Source organism: Otolemur garnettii, unplaced genomic scaffold, assembly GCF_000181295.1.
Source record: "Otolemur garnettii isolate 467f Iridium unplaced genomic scaffold, OtoGar3 scaffold00110, whole genome shotgun sequence".
NCBI classification, from domain to species: Eukaryota; Metazoa; Chordata; class Mammalia; order Primates; family Galagidae; genus Otolemur; species Otolemur garnettii.
In genome coordinates this window covers 2,340,264-2,346,931 of record NW_003852505.1, presented here as the reverse complement: position 1 = coordinate 2,346,931, position 6,668 = coordinate 2,340,264, and positions in this window count along the sequence as shown.

Genomic DNA, 6,668 nt, shown 5'->3' with positions numbered 1-6,668 from the left:
GGTCTGTAATAAAATCTCACCTTATGCCCTTTACATCGGAGTGTGTCTCGAGTCTGTCCATTTGGGCTAAGTTGGGAGGATTTCTCGGACCCAACACTATAATCCTCTGGGGTGGAGCCTGTGGCTCAAGGGGTAGGGCGCCAGCTCCATATGTTAAGGGTGGCAGGTTTGAACCCAGCTCCGGCCAAGAAGCTGCAAAATAATAAAATTAAAAAAAATACCCATAATCCTCTGGAAGCAGTTTCAGAAGAAGAGACCTCCATCCATGATCCGCGGGGGTTTTTTGAGCTCATTTCAAATAGATATTTTAATTTTACAACAAAGAGGGAGGAATGTAAGGGCGGTAGGTCTTTATAGTGAAATAATAGAAACACTATTAACTCATTGTTTTTCAATAAGGCCTAAAATCTCTCTCCACCTGCTTTCTTTCTCTTGCCAGTCCCTCCCCCTCCCCCTCCCCCTTGTGGATTTCTGTTTTCACAAACGTTGAGGAACCCAACCAATCAAAAGGAGAAGTAAATTCTTCCTCTTTACATTTTCCCAGCTCTTTTGTCTCTTAGAATTTGTTCCCTTAAGCCTCAAGTGATTCCAGAGTGTCCCAGAGGAACAAGCAGGTCTAAGGACTGGGAACACCTGGAAAAATGTCTGTCTTTGACCTTGCCTGAAGAAAAATAGACACAGCATTCACATTCACAATACCTTGTCAATTTGACAACAATTACTTCTTTTTGTATTTTTACCCTTAAATTCAGCTACCCATTGGGCCTCAGCGTGGACATTCTTCCTTTCTTTTGGGATGCCCTCCTCTTCTCTCTCTCTTTTCCCATCTTTCCCCTGCTCTCTGCTTTCTCTTTCTCATCTCTTCCCCCTACTTTCTTCCTTCACTCAAGTATAAAAACCTTATAATTTTCTATCTTAAAAACATCCTGGCAACATTTCTGAAAATTAAAGGTTATACTTCCAAGTTATGAATAAATCACAGGCCTACAATAAGAAACTCAGATTCATGCGCCTGTACCAATTATCTCAGAAACTTTAAATTTCTACTTTCACAGGAGCAACCCACTCACTAACATAGAAAATAACAACTGGAGACTGTCTGTGTGCCGTGATTTTTAAGACTTCTGAAATACATGAAGTGTATTTAGTCAAACATTCAGGCCCATTATCTTTGTCTCATTGAATGAGTATTAATGGAAACCAATTCTGAAGGACAACAGTCTCTCACTAAGCTTTCTTTGCAGTTGGTTAACATTGTTTCCCATGGTTTTTTTTTCCCCATAGATTTGTCCCTTGATGAGTCTCTCTTCCTGACACATACTAGGTGAGAAAGGTATTGCTTGGCAAGTTAATTCTCTTCCTACTCCATCAAATTCAGACTTTCATTCCAACTGAGTTCCAATCAGTAGAGACCTAATAGCTAAAGACCCCTAGGATTACTAGCACTGAAAGGCTACTCAGCAGGTGTTCCTGGACTTGACCGACTAGGTTTGAGATGGTAACAAAGACAGTATTGTGTTGAAGCCGCCTGAAATTTGTTAATGTATAGGGGCTGCAGTGCCCCTTGAAGCATATTCAAGCCCTTTGGAAAATAAAAGCCTTCCAGGATTATTTTCTTCTTCATAGCAGACAAAATGAATTTTTCACACCAAGAAAGTTTTAAGAAGTAAAGGCTATGTGACAAATCATCACACTTTATGTCTTTGTGGCTATACCAGAGTGAGTGGTATTTCTGGGTGAGCTTCGTAACTTTTTTGGAAAAACTGAAACATGAGCTAGTTTCTGACATAACTTAACAAATCCAGTTGGCATTTTGCCTCAGACAATAGGCTGCTTTAATTTTACAATAAGCTATCCATGTCTGGAATATGGAGCTGCAACCTTCCCATTTGTCTGCCTCTAACAAAGCTTATGTCAGCAATGCATTTGGAATCTTTTTCTATTGCCCTCCCTATTTAACTGTGTCTGAGCCTTATCCTTAGAAGGAACTTCTACGTAGGAGAGAAAAAGCTCTGGCAAACTCCTGATTCAAGCCAGGCAAGAGAGTCTTCTCCAGAACTTTCCCTAACCTCCATTTCCTCATTTCCTGACCTGCCATAAAGTCCCTTCGCTTTTTCCATGGCTTCTGCTGACTTCCACCCTTAAGGGGACTAGAAATGGGGATGCTACGGAAAGACAAAATGGAACCAAGCAGCGCTGAGGTCCTCTGCCCTTTGTGGGGTTGGACACTTGCTCCTCTTGGCTTGTTCAACAGCGTTGCTTAGTCTAAATAGTCCAGGGTCATCTGCGACCAGTGAGCAGGCCATTCTCCTTCCTCCAGGAACACAGAATTATGCCTGAACAGAAGGACCTAGAATTTCTCTCCTGTTACACTCTTTTTCTCAGTACATTAACAAAATGATGGTTTCTTAATTATTCATTTTTTGGTGACAGTGTAAAGTAGGCAAGGGAGTATTTCGTAGACATAAATGCTCAAAGGAAGGGGGATTTTCTTTAATTACATAATCAACCCATGTTCGATGTAGAAAATAGGACATGTGCATGTTTAAACAATACAAAGAAAAATAGATTATGATCTCATTACCCACAGATTGTCATTGTTAGCCTGTTTGAGTGTCTTCTTTCATGTTTAATTTTAGATGTATATAAACACATACAATATTTATTTTTAAGCAATATTCATATTGAGAAATTTCTCACATGGATCTGTGCACTGCTTTCCCATGGTTGTGTCATATTAGAGCACACTAAATGTGAGCTAACCACAGAAACCACAGTGAGTGCTGTTAGGTCTTTCTTATCATCTGAGTATCCATCATAGACTAGACATTTATATAGAAAAGCTCACTGAATTCTAAAATCTTCCTGTGTGGAGCTATTAGCTGGCCAGTGTTTGAGGAGCCAGAGCCGGATCTTTGGCCTTTCTTGTATAGCTTCTAGATTTTTGTCATGTTTTAAAAGGTCTTCTCAACTGGAAATAAAATATAAAAATTTCTCCTACATTTTCTTCTAGTTATTCATGATTTGGGCTTTAAAGTCTTTGATCTATTTGGAACTCATTGTGGCATAAATAATGAGGTAGGGACTCTCAGATTTCTTAAATTAAATGACATTTCCTGCATTGACACAAGCTACTAAAGTCTCCCAATCACCAGGTTTTAAATTCTTAAAATTTCACCTTTCTCTTGTTATTTTAGCTTGTTCAGAAGCAAAAGGAATATCATATTTTATATATATATAGACACACATGTATAATGTATACATACTACATATATACACACACAATATATATAATGTATAAATATCAGTATTTATATTCCAAGAGATTTTTATGGGTCATAATGTATTGTCTGGTCATCCAAGAAATCCACTGAGAGCAATTTTCTTTTTCTTTTCTTTTTTTTTTTTTTTTTTTTGAGACAGAGCCTCAAGCTGTCCCCCTGGGTAGAGTGCTGTGGCTTCACAGCTCACAGCAACCTCCAACTCCTGGGCTCAAGCAAGTCTCCTGCCTCTGCCTTCCAAGTAGCTGGGAACACAGGTGCCTGCCACAACTCCTGGCTATTTATTATTATTTTTTTTTTGGTTGCAGCCATCATTGTTGTTTGGTGGGCCCAGGCTAGATTTGAACCCGCCACCTTAGGTGTATGTGGCTGGCACCTTAGCCACTTGAGCCACAGGCGCCGAGCCCTGAGAGCAATTTTCAATGAGTAAAAACATTTTTCAATCCATGTGAAAGAAATAGGAACACAATGTGTAACTAAGACTAGCAATTTTAAAATAACTTACTCATTCTTTTCTTTTCTTTTATTGTTGGGATTCATTGAGGGTGCAAGAAACCACAACCTATTCATTTATAAAAATTATTTCAACAAATGGCGCTGGAACAACCAGGCACCTATATGCAAAAAAAAAAAAAAAAAAGAAAAGGATGCATCTCAACATACACCTCATACCTTATTCAGAAATTAACTCAAATCAGAGAGCTACATTTTTGTAAAATGCAAAATTATAAAATGTTTAGAAGAAAACATTCTGATTGGGTTTGCGATGGATCTTTAGATACAACACCAAAAGATTAATCTTTCTTTAAAAAAAGGCTTGGTTTTATTAATATTAAAAACTGCCTGGTGAAAGACACTATTAAAGGAATGAAAAGACAAGCCACAGACTGGGAGGATATCAAGAGGTTGAGTGCAATGTTTTGAAAGCTATTCTAGGAATATTTGGATTGAGGGGACAGTAAGTAAGGAGCCATTTCCAGTTCTGGATGGTAATGACTGATGTTCAGATTGATGATTCTGTGGACCTGCTCTTCTCAGCACATCAGAGAGCATCAGTGATAGGACTTAGGCAGGAGACAGGTTCACACATTTTAGGGAAAAATTTTAAGGGTCAAAAAATAATAAACTATATATTCTATCAAAACCTCCATTAATCAGAAAACTGATCCTTCAGGAGTTTCAGTGGTTGGTTTTCTTCACTGCACAAAGATGGGGTGTATGACTTTTGACTAAGGTTCCTCATTTGGGTCCCCTTTCCAGACACTCGTGGTACCACCAAGTCAAGCAAGAAAGAATTGCAGGAATATAAGGAAAGTTATCATTATTGCAAACCATTTTAGTATTTTCTTAAATGATATTTATAGTAGCTTTTGGAAAGTATTTAAACGTAATATGAGAAGTAAGTGTTTTCTAACTCTTGAGTTAGAAAATTTGTGTTTCTCTCCCTTTATTACCAAGAACATCTGTGGCCTATATTAAATTATAACCTTCACCCTCAGTTGGTGAAAGCATTTTTTAGGCTGATCAGATAAAGCCAATAATAATAAAATGGGCATTTTCTATTTCTGTAATTTATTGATGAAATGTGGTGTAACTTGATTAAATGGCTAAAGATCATGTCTTCTAAATTAAGAAATCACAAGCTTGAACATATTAGCTTTCAGATTTTAGAAAAGGGACAACAGAAAGTCTAAAATAGGTCAATAAACAAAATTAATCTGCTTAAGGGCAAGTTAATACATAATCAAGGAAAAAAATAACTGAAACCCATATATTTGATGAGAATAGGATACTTGAAAAGCAATATGGTTGAAAATTAAGCAAACCAATCTGTAAATTAGACATGTCCCCAAAGCACACTGTGCCAGGTAGAAAGACTTACATAATGTGTAGAGATGGGAAGAGGCGAGGTGGATTGAGGAAAGCAAGGTTGACACTCAACAATCTCTCATTGCAGGGTCCTGCTACTCCCTCTGTTAGCTTCTAAATCCATCATATACTGTGTCTGTATAAACCCGCCTTCATCTCCATCTGCAAAGACTATGAACTCTCAAATATTTATTCTTTTAATGTCTTTGATATCCTCCCAGTATCTGGCACATACTAGGTTCTTCCTCTTTCTCTCTAAATAATTTATTTATACTTATTTTTTGATATTTATGTATATGTTAGATACTTATGTATATGTATATATTTATTGACAGTATGTGTATGCTGTACATAAAACATGTGTATATATACACATATTTAATTTCATACATGTAGTTGATTAAACAGTAGTGAAAAATCAGAAATCTCAGCATTTCACGACCATATGGGTAACAAAAGGCTGAAAACTCAGCAGGAGTTCAGAGATGGACGGCTATGAAAATTATCGTGGCTGAAGGAAGATTGACTAAGATTAAGAATCAACATTTGAAAGTTCAAAATACTGAATATCATAGAATTATAAAGTTTAAAAGAGCTCAAGAAAAATTCTATTGTGGGGGGCCTCTTAGTTCAAGGTGAACTCATTTCAGTTCCTAATTGTTGACCAACCAGGTCCGGTAGAAATGTAGCAAAATAGACATGAATTGTGTGACCTCAGGGGATTCCAGCCTAATACTGGGCATAAAGGTAAGGACAATAACTACAATACAAGTTAGAATGTGTAGTCATTAAGTAATGAATGGAGATGAGTCTTGGAGGATGGATGACATTTCCATAAGGATAAATAAGAGGGAATTAGTTGAGATTAAACAAATATAAAAAGGCAGGAAAGTACAGATGAAATTGGTGAATGGAGTTTACCGGGATTTGGCTGAAGGCTAGACTATATGTAGAACATCCGTAAGAGACAAGGCAAGCAGGAAGAGTCATGGAAGGCTTTTAAAATGTTCTGACATATTTATTGACATAATTCACATAGCGTACAATGCACCCATTTAAAGTGCACAACTTGATGCTTTGTGGCATACTAAGAAATTTATGCATTCTCTACAAAACATTGCTGAAAGAAATTAGAGATGACCTAAATAAATTTTTTTAACAAGTGTAAAATCTAATTTTATACTTTTACATTTTCATCCCCATTGAAAGAAAAATGTACGCATTAGCCATCAATATCCATTTCCTTTACCTGCCTCCCCACCACACCACCTCCACCTCTAAGAAACTGCTAATCTACCTTCTATTTCTAAGGACTTACCTATTCTAGACACTTTCTGTAAATGGAATCGTACAGTATGTTGCATTTTGTGACATGAAATTAGCCATCGTAAACAATAACTTGCATTTATATAATTGCAACTTTTCAAAGAGCATTCACATATTTTCCTGTGTTGTCTTATAGCCACTCTGTACGGTGGAGAGGTAGGTACTAAACTCTGAGGAAACTGAACTTCTTGA